Source organism: Canis lupus, chromosome 13 (assembly GCF_048164855.1).
Source record: "Canis lupus baileyi chromosome 13, mCanLup2.hap1, whole genome shotgun sequence".
In the NCBI taxonomy this organism is placed as follows: Eukaryota; Metazoa; Chordata; class Mammalia; order Carnivora; family Canidae; genus Canis; species Canis lupus.
The window spans coordinates 15,733,059-15,746,970 of record NC_132850.1 but is presented as its reverse complement, the minus strand read 5'-3'; the positions used below and the strand labels follow the sequence as shown (position 1 = coordinate 15,746,970).

The 13,912-nt window shown below is 37.1% G+C and overlaps 1 protein-coding gene across 13 annotated transcripts in view; it reads left to right on the top strand.

Moving 5' to 3' along the window:
* MAST2 (microtubule associated serine/threonine kinase 2) overlaps nt 1-13,912 on the top strand; it is a 208,308-nt gene that overhangs the window by 62,548 nt on the left and 131,848 nt on the right. The gene's annotated exons all lie outside the window — the stretch shown is intronic.

The window sequence follows — 13,912 nt, the reverse complement described above, 5'->3', positions numbered from 1 at the left end:
GACTGATTCCTACCTTGTACCCTGCTGATATATATTTTATTTAGTTAATAAAATCTATTTTGATTGGAAGTTCTATGGCTTTAAAAGCCAGTGACTTTGCAGACACTCATTTAGTGGATAGTATACCCTATGCAAATCATCTGTCTGTTCAGGTCTTGTGTTTGTTTTCCCCATAGACATAATCCAGCCGTTAGTTGTTTAAAGCAGCAGATGGAAAGAGTCCATGGAGATGTGGGTTTATTAGCTCTCACAACAGAAGACCATACTGGTTGTCTAAGGATTAGAAATTTGTTGATGAATGAAAGGGAGATGGATCCTGCTTTCTGTGTTGTTTTCAGCAGTATGGCTAGTTCTTGTTCTTAGAGTCAGTTTTAAGAACACCAGAAAAAAATTTTGTAAATAAACCTTCCTTTAAGCCCCAGACTGTTGGTGTAGCTACGACAATTATGTGAGCAGCAGCTTTTCTTTTCTTCTTGTTGAGTGCAGACTGAATCAGTCTTACAGTTATTGCTGAATTTACTCTAAGGAGTAAAATATATATAGTCTCTAAGGAAACTATACAGCCTGCTTTGTGTATACCTATATATACCTTTATGTATATTTTTATGTATATACTCTCTGTACAAATAGAGAATATAACAGTGCCTTATATATACCTTTATTTGTCAAATTAGGAAATTTGGATCAATATCTTCTGCAATCTTTTGGAAAGTGAATACTTTTTACAGTATGTCCTACAGTTTGAAGAACGAATGATTGTGAATTGGTAAATAATGTTTTAACCCTCTTAAAAATACAGTGCTGCCTTTGCTAACAATTTTTTTGTGACTTATTGAAACACCACCAACTTGCCTCACATTTCTTCTGTGTTTAATAGGATTCTGGAAATTACTATAAAATTGGAAAGTTTAAAACATTGCTTATGGGGTGTTTAACAAAATCCTATCATGTGAGCTAATCTTTTACTATAGAACTTAAATATATATATAAAGCATGTATATATATACTTATATATAAACTTAAATATATATATACTTTAAGCTATAAATTAAGACACTAGAAACATCTTTAAACTTGATTAAAGTCTTGAAAATGGCAGCCAATGACCAAAGAAATGATTCTGAGATTATTAAACCCTGAGTAAAACTAGACTTTTTCATGCTGTGCTCTTTGAGAAGTCTGATGGAATGGGGAGCTTTTCCGCTGACAGTACTATGAGCAGTGAATAGATGAATGAATTCATCCATGCTCAGAACTCACCACACGTGTACTAGCCCCTTCCAGGACATAAAAGAGCAGGGAAACCGACCTTAGTAGTGATCTAAGCTCTTGAAGAAAGAGGCTTTGGTGACTGCCCAAGAAGTGAAGACTAGCGTATCTAGAGATAAAGAAACAAAAGAGCCTGTGACAGTATCGAAAGAATCTGACATTTGCTTTGTCTGTACAAAGGATGAAAGGAATTTTGCCGACTTTGTCAGAACAATAACTGGTTTTATATCAGCCTCAGCCTAAAATACAGGCGTCAGAATAATATGTTTTTCTTTGTATTTCTGAAGAATTGTTATCTTTTTAGAAACGTATGTGAAGTGGTTTTGTTTTGGGAAAGGAAAACGTGACATGGATTTTAAAAGCTCAGTAGCTGCAGGTGGAGACTCTCTTGTTTTGCTTGCCAAACCTTGATAATAAGCAATGAAGTAAGGATATCAAAGATTGGATTTTTTTTCCTGGGACCTTTTTCCTTTTCTTGGTACTTCAAATATTTTAACCAAAGGGGTATGCCTGGAAGAGAAAAACAAATACGAAATATTTTCCTCTATTTTGGTGATGATTCAGATGAGATCTGTCTGTGAAGAAAGACGTGGCTGTCATGCGAGGCAGAGATTGTCTACTTACACTGGACTGAGAACTGATTTAGTGGAGTGGTGGTTAGTGGGAATAGCATGGAGAAAGGGATTGATTGTTTGCCTCTTTACCCAGCAGTAAGCAAGTAGGCACTAGTATTTGACTGTCTTGGGAGTGGCTTTTTTTGTTTGTTACCTATTATGGATGATTCCAGTATTCTGCGAAGGAGAGGGTTACAGGTGAGTAACAGCCTTTTTCCTGCTCTCCTTCCTCTTAGTGTCTTTTGAAAATGTCTAAATGGATTGCTTCAATTTTATTTAATTCATTTGAAGCAAGGTAGAATGCCATTAAGTTCCTCTTTTTTCTATCCTGTATAGTTACAATTAGAGAAATTGTCTGAGACCCTTATACTTTGATAGAAAAAATGCTGCTTGTGCTTACTTACATTATATTAAATGAGTGGTGCAATTAAATCAGACCTTTGTAGGTTGCAAGCCTAATTTTTGATATTAGACATTATTGCTGACAGATTGTTTGCAGTAAACATATTCTGCTCCTGATCACTGCGTCTTCTTCCCCACCACCTCTCCTTAGTTAAGTCGTATGTATAATATATATGTGACTCTACACATAGTTTTAAGAACTTTTTAAAATTACCACTTTGCAGGCATATATATACACGTACAACATAGCCATATATGATAGCAATATATCTGACACCTGTTTTAGAAGCCTTCTCCTCTTTAAGTCTTTGGTAATTTGGCACATGGAGAGGTAAGTAGAGTCTAATAATGAGGGGAAAATGGAGAGATTGGTAGATAGCATTCAGCAGAGTTTCACTGAATGTCCTTAGCACTAGAAGAAGACACTACATTTGCTTTAAATTTTATGATTAATTTTTTCATATTTGTAAAGTAGATCATCCTGTCTTGGTCTTATTAATAAAGAACAAGCCAGTTTCCTTTAGTCCAACATTCAATGTGTTTTAAGGATTGACATAGTGAAGATTTCAGTATAAAACACCAAACTAATCAATCAGCCTGTGTAGGTCTTCTCATGAAATGTAGCTTTCTCTTGTTTTTATTTTGTTTGACATTTGTAAAGCACTTTTTTTTTTTTTTTTGAGACAAAGCACCTTGGATCTTTGGAGTTATCATAAATTAACATTATTTTGGTATTTTTAAAGCACTCAAAAAGAAAATATACAGGATTGGTAACATTTAGGCAGATTATGATATTTGTAGTTCTTATTATTTATCTTTCTTATTAATGGTATTGTGAACATTCAGAGCCTCTTGGGAGCACTCGCTGAATCTTCAGCACTTTTCCAGTATGACTGACCTTTAAAAGTCAATACCTTATTTTAATTTGTCTTGTTAGTGCAGTCACTTTGATCAGATCTGTCATTTGATTTCTTGGGGATATTTTAGGAAGTATTTTTAAAGTACTCAGAAGACTTTTCATAAATAATGATGTATTATGGTCAATTAACTGTTGATAAAAAATGGCTAGTTTTATTTTAATTTTTTAAAAATTATTTATTCATTTGAGAGAGAGAGAGAGACAGAGAAAGAGAAAGCATGATCTGAGAGGAGAGGCAGAGGGAGAGGGAGAAGCAGACTCCCCACGGAGCAAGGGAGACTGATGTAGGGTTTTGATCCCAGGTCCCTCAGAATCCAAGCTGAAGGCAGATGCTTAACCATCTGAGCTACCCAGGTGCCCCATAAAATGGCTGGCTTTATAAGCATACTTAATTGCATTGCTTATTTATTATCTTTATTTAACTTTTTTAGTTGCCCACATTCAGAAAAGGAATCCTATTTATTGAGTGGGGAATATTTTCAATTTTATGCCTGTTCTGTGTTGAATAAGTCATTTTCTCCCTAGTGACTAGGTCAGTCTCCAGTATCTGTTAACCCTTTCTCTTGAGTCTTTGTTTCTATCTTGTGGATATTCCAAATTGCCAGACTACATACACTGGAGAATGTTTTCTTACAGTCTCCTTTTTTCCCCCAAATATTTTTTTTTACTTTACAGTTCATTCTCCAAAAGACTACATTGGAACATTCTAAAATAGAAGTAATATTTGAAAAACAGCAGTTTAGATTATTTGTTTTAAATAGGTAAGTTATAATGTAAAACTTCAAAAGTTAGTTTTAGATTTGTGTGTATAAACACACAAAAGCTAAAGTCTATTCAGTGGTATAGGTAATCTACTGGATAACCTCAGATTAGAAGATAAAAAGCCAGATGAATGTACTAACTGCATTTTGATGAATTTTTTAGATTTCCTTAAAGTTTTCCAGAAAACCAGCTAAGATACAACCCTGCTTTGATCCTTCCAGCTCTTTCGTTCTTTCTTTCTTTCTTTCTTTCTTTCTTTCTTTCTTTCTTTCTTTCTTTCTTTCTTTCTTTTCTTTTCTTTTCTTTTCTTTTCTTTTCTTTTCTTTTCTTTTCTTTTCTTTTCTTTTCTTTTCTTTCCTTTCCTTTCTTTTCTTTTCTTCTTTTCTTTTCTCTCTTTTCTCTTTTCTTTTCTTTCGATTTTATTCATTTATTCATGAGAGACAGAGAGAGAGAGAGAGAGAGAGGCAGAGACACAGGCAGAGGGAGAAGCAGGTTCCCTGTGGGGAGCCCGACGGGGGACTCAATCCCAGATCCCGGGATCATGCCCTGAGCCAAAGGCCGATGCTCAACTGCTGAGCCACCCAGGCGTTCCCAGATAATTTTAAAGTAGGAACAGAAGATTGGCTTAAATTATAGTTCTGCCACATTCTAGCCATATTAACCACAGTCATATTTTGAAAAACTCCTAATGCCTCCCTTTCTAGTGTTCTACCATCATTTGACAGTAACCTGTGGAGGCAAGACATAGAATGATTTGTTAGGGGTGATAGCAGTGGAGGCAGTGGGAGGTTTCTGATTGGCCACTTTTTCGCTATGTGAAGCTTATTAGTAGCTTCCTCAAGGACAAACAGTGTGTTTGTGGACAGGCTAGGTATTTAGGTCAGGATACTCTGACCTGAAAGTAACAGAAAACTTGATTCTGATTTAAATATTTAAAAAAAGGTATTGATTCAAACACAGATGTCCAGAGGTTGGATGGTTTCAAAGTTGGGTAATCTAGTGATCTAGTGTCTTGTTCAGCTTCTCTGCTCTGTATATTGGCCTAATTCTCAAGCTGGCTTCCTACTTAACTAGAGAAAAGGCTGTAATGGTTTCAGCCTGCACATTCATACAGTAATTGCATCTGTAGGTCCTTTTAGACATCTGGGAGATTATGTGGCTGCATCTTTCCTTTAGAGGAGTCTCTGTCCTGTGTAGCAATTGATACTGTTTTATTTGAATAGCGGTTCAGGTTGGGTCTTTGGGTCAGCTTTCATCCTATTGCTACTTTTGAGGTTGAAGTTCCTTGTGAATGAAAGATGCATTTATATTTGCTTTATTTCCCAATCATCTTTATGGGAGATGATTTTATTTTAACTTTGAAAGGTCAGCAGATTAGCTAACATAAATATATTTTTATTATCAACTCTTACTGCCATGATTTCTACATTTTTTGCCTAGAAGGCAGACACAGTAATTTGGTTTCATTGTATATATAGTGAGAGCCCAGTTTTCCAGATTCTGAGTTGAGATTATTTGTTGTACTGATAAAGTTATTGCCTTCAGGTGACAAACATATAATGTTTATTCTACCCCTTTTCTGCTTTTGATGTTCAAAAGTGAGAGTGCTTTAAAGTGCCCTTGTTCAGGGGCATTTAATTATTTTGGATAGCGTATGACAGCATAATGTATACTGGGAAGCATTTTGACAAAGCTTTCTTGGGATTTTTTTTTTATTTTGAAAGTTATGACATTCAAATAAATAATCCTCATACAAGATGTAATTCAGTTTAGATTGTACTCCTTAGAAGCAAAATCTTCAAGAACCAGCTAGATTTCGGACACTTCCTTTTCTCTTGAAAGTTATTTCAAAGATGATATATGGACAAAAGTGTAATGTAATGATTTCCTTCTGATATTTTTAAATATCCTTTTGTGGGAAGTTGAATAGAAGAAATTGTAATTTGTACTCATCTGTCCTTAGTACTACGAAATATTTTCATCATGTCAGTAAACTAAATGGCTTTGAAAATTAAATGGTTTATCTTATTCGTACCTTCTCTTTTTCTCTGCTGTATGTATTTCTGTTTATGTTGTAATCACACCAGACTTCTGCCTTTTATTGGGAGGGATTTGTATTTAACATATTTATTCATCTTCTCTGATAGTTTTCATTCCTGAGTGTTGTTATCCTCCTCCTCTACCTATCAACCTCCTGGTCATCTTCCCTATGTAGCACCTAATTTTCAGTTCTTACTGTCATCATGATTATCTTCAAGATCTTTGCAGAGATGGATAATCAGGCCAGCCTCAGATCTTTAGAGTTTCTCTTCTTCCTGGAGTTTATTTTAACAGCACATTTCCCCTAAGCAAGATGTATTTTGTCCATGGAGTTGTTTCACTTAGGAATTTAATAGTAATCTAAAATTACATCCCCTGAGACACCTGGGTGGCTCAGTGGTTTGAGTATCTGCCTTTGGCCCAGGGCGTGATCCTGGAGTCCCGGGATCGAGTCCCACATCGGGCTCCCTGCATGGAGTCTGCTTCTTCCTCTGCCCGTGTCTCTTCCTCTCTCTGTGTCTCTCATGAATAAATGAATAAAATCTTAAAAAAAAAATTACATCCCCTTATCATTTCTGAATTAAATTCCTGCATTCTCGGGGTACCTGGGTGGCTCAGTGATTGAGTGTCTGCCTTCGGCTCAGATTGTGATACTGGGGTCCTGGGATTGAGTCCTTCATTGGGTTCCCCGTGGGGAACCTGCTTCTCTCTTTGCCTATGTCTCTGCCTCCCTCTGTGTCTTTCATGAATAAATAAATAAAATCTCTTAAAAAATAAATTCCTGCATTCTCCTCTGCAAATCAGGATCACAGATTGAAGGTCTGTGAACCAATACTTGTAGAAGTGATTTTCTGGGTCCACCTTTAGAGATTTTTTTTTTAAAGATTTTATTTATTCATGAGACAGAGAGAGAGAGAGAGGGGCAGGGACACAGGCAGAGGGAGAAGCAGGCATGATGTGGGACTTGATCCCGGGAGCCCGATGTGGGACTTGATTCCGGGATCAAAGATCATGCCCTGGGCTGAAGGCAGGCACCAAACCGCTGAGCCACCCAGGGACCCCCAACCTTTAGAGATTTAAAGAAAAATTGATGAATATAATCCCTATGGATTCTTTTTTATTTTGTATTTTGCTACTTCATGCATTTATTGTGTTTCATCCTTTTTTTTTTTTTTTTAAAGTTCAGAGATGGGGAAAGGGTGTGGGGAGGGGCAGAAAGAATCTTAGGTAGATTCCATGCCCAGCATGGAGCCCAGTGTGGTGCTGGAACTCACAACCCTGAGGTCATGACCTGAGCCAAAATCAAGAGTTTGATGCTGAACTGACTGAGCCACCCAGGCGTCCCTATGTTTCATCATTTCTAAGGTTCTCATCTATTTACTTAACAGCTCTGACATTGTGCTGTGTTTTAATGGTGTTACACCTTAATTGGCAGTTATTTTTGTTTTGCTTTAAGAAAATATTAAAAAAAAAAAAAAGAAAATATTTTTAAAGATTATTTATTTATTTGAGAGAGAGCACAGAGGGAGAGGGAGAGGGAGAAGCAGAAGCAGATTCCTTGCTGAGCAAGGAGCCTGACACAATGCTAGATCCCAGGACCCTAAGATCATGACCCGAGCCGAAGGCACTTAACCCACTGAGCCACCCAGCACCTCTAAACACTTTTTTTTTTTTTACTGATACCTAAAATAATGTCATCTCTTGAAGTAATAGTTTTTCAGATTCTATAAAATATGTTACTGGCCAATGGAAGGAAGTATTTGAATTTGCAACATTTATATATATATCTAAAGACTTCTGCCTTTTTTTTTCCAGCTCTCTTCTATTCCTTTTTCTAATGTCTTGAACATCTCTCTTCCCTTGATTCTTTGCTTTTCTTTTAGTAAGTTGGTATCCATTTGATGTGTCCTTTCTGTATCATTTGAGAATATGGTGTTTTTTTTCTCCATTAATTTGTTTTGAAGTGTAGAAGATTTATAAATTTTCTATTGCATAACCACTTGAATTTTGGGGATAAACCTAACTCAGACATGATGTATGATTCAGCTTTTTGAATGGAATGGATTTAATTTAAACTTCCTATATCACCTTGAGGTAGTTTTGGTGAGGTTTATAGGATATATTTATAGGAGTTTGCCCATTTTGTCGCTGTTTATTGAGGTTAAAAATGATAATATTTACTCTTTTAAAAAACATCTGTTGAATCTGTTTTTATGTCCCTCTTGGTGTTTTTCTTTTTTCTTTTCTTTTTTTTTTTTTTTAAGATTTATTTATTTGAGAGAGCTTGTACACGTTCCAGTGCACGAGTTGGGGAAGGGATAGAGGGAGAGGGAAAGAACCTCAAACAGACTCCCTGCTGAGCTTGAAATCAAGGCCTGAGCTGAGATCAGGAGTCAGACGATGAAACGACTGAGCCACCCAGGTGCCTTGTTTTTTATAAAGCCAGCTATCACTTTATTTCAAACTTCATATGTCATTTTGCTTTTGGATTATCTGCAAATGGCATGCAGTAGGTTTTTTTGTTTTTTTTTTCCTGTCTATACTGGTAAATTTGTCTATTTACATTTATTAAGATTACTGATATATTTGGGCAGCCCCGGTGGCGCAGCGGTTTAGTGCCGCCTGCAGCCCAGGGCGTGATCCTGGAGACCCTGGATCGAGTCCCACGTCAGGCTCCCTGCATGGAGCCTGCTTCTCCCTCTGCCTGTGTCTCTGCCTCTCTCTCTGTGTCTCTATTAATAAATAAATAAAATCTTAAAAAAAAAGATTACTGATATATTTGAATTTGTTTCTACCCTGTTATTTCTTGGTATTCCATGTCCTGCGTTTCCATGCCATACCGCTCCTTTTCTTTTTTGCCATTTAAAACTATTAGATAAAGGGGTGCCTGGGTGGCTCAGTTGGTTGAGTGTTTGCCTTTGGCTCAGGTCATGATCTCAGGGTCCTGGGATTGAGCCCTGCATTGGGCTCCCTACTCAGCAGGTAGTCTGCTTCTCCCTCTCCCTCTGCCCCTCCCCACTGCTCATGTTCTCTCTCGCTCTCAAATAAATAAATAGAATCTTAAAAAAAATATTGATGGAGCCTTTTTGGGTTGTTTTTCTTCCTTGATCTTTTTTTTTTTTTTTAATTTTTAAAATTTATTTATGATAGTCACAGAGAGAGAGAGAGAGAGAGAGAGAGAGGCAGAAACACAGGCAGAGGGAGAAGCAGGCTCCATGCACCGGGAGCCTGACGTGGGACTCAATCCCGGGTCTCCAAGATCGCGCCCTGGGCCAAAGGCAGGCGCTAAACCACTGCGCCACCCAGGGATCCCTTCCTTGATCTTTTTAACTCTACTAGTGAATTAGAACAAATTCAAGTTTTATTCCTCTCTTAAACAACAGGACTCCTTCCTTCTCATCACCTCCAAACTTACATGCTATTTTTGTACAGTATTTTAGTTCTTCCAAAATTTATTTTCACAAATTAGATATTTTTATTACTGTTTATTTGGTCATTACTTACTGACATTTATGTGTATTTACTAGTTTTCTTACTCAATATTCCTTCCTGGGTCTTAGATTTTTCTCCTAGGATCATTTTCTTCCTTAAAGGATATCATGTAGATGCTGCTTCAGTATAGGTAGATTGCTAGTAAATACTTCAAATTTATTTAAATATGTCTATTGTGTCTTTGACCTTGAAAGATTGTATGGGTATCCAATTTTCTGTTGGTAGTCATTTTCTCTCAAACTTTGTACATAAGAATACTATGTACAACTGTCTTTTGGTTTCCATCATTGCTATTGAGAAATATACTGCTGCTGTAATTGTCATTCCTTTGATGTTTGTGGATCTTGTTCTCTGGCTTTTAAGAGTGTGTGTGGTTTTCTTTTCTTCTCTTTCTTTCTTTTCTTTTTTTTTTTTTTGTCTTTGATGTTTTTCGTATTCCTATCATTTACCTGGTCTGGATTTTTAAAAAATTAATCCCACTTGGGTACATTATGCTCCCTATATACGTGTATTCATTTCTATTCCACTGTATCTTCAAATATTGTAACTTCTTTACTTGTGCTTTCTGGGATTCAAATTAGACATCTATTGAATACAAGCTACACACAAAAGAATATAGAGTTTATATTGCGTTTAAGAAAATGCCAAAACAGCAAAAATGTTCTCTAAAGCTGGAAGTCAAGATGATGGTTTCTTGGGGAGTGTAGGTAGTGACTGAAAGAGGGGCACAGGATGCTTCTAGGTTGATGGTGATGTTCAGTTTTTTAAAACCTGGCTGTTGGTTACACTACTGTATTCAGTTTGTGAAAATTTGAGTTGTAGGCTTATGTACACTTTTCTGTATTTATATTGTATTTCAATATGTAGTTAAAAAGTATTTGTTGTCTTCTTTTATTCAGTAGGATGCGGAAGTAAAGGATGTTATTTGTCATCAGCAGTGGATTCTGAGTGGGCCCTAGAATGTTGTTCTCCACTCCTACCCTCACCCCAAGCAGTGTTATTTATGTTAGTCAGGCTGTATCGGTTTACTTAAAAGTTCTGTAAAGAGATATCTAGCTATTTAGTGGTGAGAATGCCTTTTTCTTCCCCCTTAATTTTAGACCTTAGTTGAGATATCATTTCCAAAAACCTAACTCTCAAACTCTACTCTCAATGAGTGGAAGGTTGAGTTAATATTTCTTAAAGCCTGTTAATTTTCCTTCTCTGGGAGGAGTGCTGCTACTGCAGTGAAAAAGGAATGGATGAATGAATTAATGTGAGTGAGAATTAAACTAGAAAGTGTGAGGGAGGCCCAAAGAGGGAGCTGCCTCAGGCAGAGAGATAGCTTTGACCCATACCAGTCATCTCCATGCTGGTGACTATTGATGTAAAGGACAAACACCAGTCTTGTGACTCTTAGCTTGCATACTTACTTGTGGGGGTAGCAGTTATTGACTTTGGACACTTGGCCTTTGTCTTTTCTTTGGAAATATTTTATGGGTTTAGTCATTGTGAATAATGCACATAGACAGTGATTCCCCATGTGAAGAAAGCCGTCTCATTTTGTATGTAATATCTTTAGAAGTTTGCTTTGTGGACAAGTGAAAGGGAGTAAATGGTTATTTCCCTAGAATTTACTATATACAGCTTTCTTTGCAACTTTATTTTTTTTTTTTTTGTTTTTTTTTTTGCTTTGCAACTTTAGAATATAGTTCAAGAAAATATGAGAATAGCATCTTCAGCAGACAGTATTTATGTCAGTTTCAGGGAACCAAAATGATTGTAATTAAGTTTGAGAGACTCTAAAATAATATATACTTGAATTTTGGGGATAGAATTAGTTACTGGAGAATAGTACCTAATCCATTAGCGTTACAACCTTGCTTCAGGTGGATCAAATTAGAAGAATCCATCTCCTGTTAGTAATGATAATCCAGGCTATCAAACCCTAAGCTTTTCTTGGGGAGAGAGAAGGGACGTAGTTTTTTTTTTGTTGTTGTTGTTGTTGTTTTTTAAAAGATTTTATTTATATATTTATTTGAGAGACAGAGAGAGAAAGAGCATGAGCAGTGGGGAGAGGGAGAAGCAGACTCTACCAGCCAGAAGACTGTCAGTAAGTGGCTTGTTCCTAGCACTCTGGGATCATGACCTGAGCTAAAGGCAGATAGATGCTTAACTGCCTGAGCCACCCAGGTGCCCCGTTTTTTTTTTTTTTTTTAAGACTTTATTTTTAGAGCAGTTGTATGTTTACAACAAAAATCAGAGGAAGGTACAGAGATTTCCCACATATCTGCTAGTGTTTGTTGTCTTCTTTTATCCAGTAGATGCACAGTCTTCCCCATTATCAGTATCACTCACCAGAATGGTACTTTTTTTTTTTTTGCCAAGGATGAACCTGCAGTGACATATTATAATCACCCAAAGTCCACAGTTTCATTTAGTGTCTACTGTTAGTGTTGTGCATTCTATGGGTTTGAATAAATGTATAGTGACCTATATCCACCATTAGAATATCATATGATGGTTCCTGTTGCTCTGCATCCTCACCAGTATTTGGTGTTGCCAGTGTTCCAGATTTGGGACATTTTTATAAAAGGTTTATAGTGAGGATGTCTGGGTGGCTCAGTAGGTTAAGCATCTGCCTTTAGCTCAGGTCATGGTCTTGGGATCAAGCCCCACATTGGGCTCCCTCCTTAACAGAGAGTCTGCTTCTCCCTCTGCCCCCAACTCGGGCTCACTTTCTCAAATAAATGGATAGAATCTTTTAAAAAATATAAATAAAAGGTGTATAGTGCTATCTCATTATTATTTTTTTTTTTAGGCAGAAGTTTTTTTAGTTTTTTTTTTTTTAAACTTTATTTTTTTATTTATTTATTATTTATGATAGTCACAGAGAGAGAGAGAGAGAGAGGCAGAGACATAGGCAGAGGAAGAAGCAGGCTCCATGCACCGGGAGCCCGACGTGGGATTTGATCCCAGGTCTCCAGGATCGCGCCCTGGGCCAAAGGCAGGCGCTAAACCCGCTGCGCCACCCAGGGTTCCCTGCTATCTCATTATTTTAATTTGCATTTTCCTGATGACACATGATGTAGAACATCTTTTCATATGAAAACCTTCAGTTTTTAAATGTATTTTTTTTAAAGATTCATTTATTTATTTTAGAGAGAGAGTGGGGGTGGTGCAGAGAGAGAATCCTGAGCAGACTCTGCACTGAATGTGGAACCCTGTGCAGGGCTTGATTTCATGACTCTGAGATCACAACCTGAACCCAAACCAAGAGTCAGTTGCTTAACTGACTGTACCACCCAGGTGCCCCTTAAAGGTATTTTCTTATTCTAACCTTAGACTGACTTTTGTGAGATGGGCAAAGTAGGTTTTTGTTTTTTGCAAAGTAAGTATTTTTTAAAAAATTTATTTCAGAGAGAGGGAGAGAGAGCGCGAAAGAGCATGTGCATCAAACTGGGGGAGAGGAGGAGGAGGAATAGAGGGAGAGAATCCCAAGTGGACTTTGCACTGAGCTCAAAGCCCCTCTCAGGGTGATGGAACCAACTACTCCGAGATCACAACCTGAGCCAACACTAGGAGTTGGGCACTTAACCCACTGAGCCACGCAGGTGCCCTGCAAAGTAGGCATTTTTATTACAGGTGTGCAGAAAAGAAAAAGATTTAGGAAGGTGTAATCACTGACCAAAATTTCATGAGTAAAGTAAGTAGTAGAACTGTGTTTACGTTATTTTTTTTTGACTCTGAGCCCTGAGTTTTTATACCATATGGAAAGATGATCCTGTTAGTATCATCAAGCTGTCTTTTTTTTTTTTTTTTAAGATTTTATTTATTTATTCATGACAGACACAGAGAGAGAGAGAGGCAGAGACATAGGCAGAGGGAGAAGCAGGCTCCATGCACCGGGAGCCCGACGTGGGATTCGATCCCCGGTCTCCAGGATCGTGCCCTGGGTCAAAGGCAGGCGCTAAACCGCTGCGCCACCCAGGAATCCCCATCAAGCTGTCTTTACTGTTCCTCAAACTCACATGAGAACAACACATCTGTTATTGTGTCACAATTCATAGAATAAAATACTTTCATACACATTACTTTGACCTTTATAATCATATCTAATCCTTAGAGGTAGGTGAAATTCCAGATCACATAAGTTATATGTTATTGAGCCTTAACATGAACTTTATATTTTGTGCTCTTTCCTATGTTCCTTAATATTGTATAATGTAAATACTGCATCATTGAAGCTTGTTCTTAAGATGATTACATGTGAATTTAATGGAATAAGAGGAGTGAAATACATTAGAGTTTTATAGGTTGTACCATAGCTGCATATACACTGATTTCCCCCTTAGCTTCAGACCTTAAGATAGACTCACACTCAAGTGTGAATGAGTGGAGCTAAAATGCCATAATGCCCAGAGCAGTAGTAATG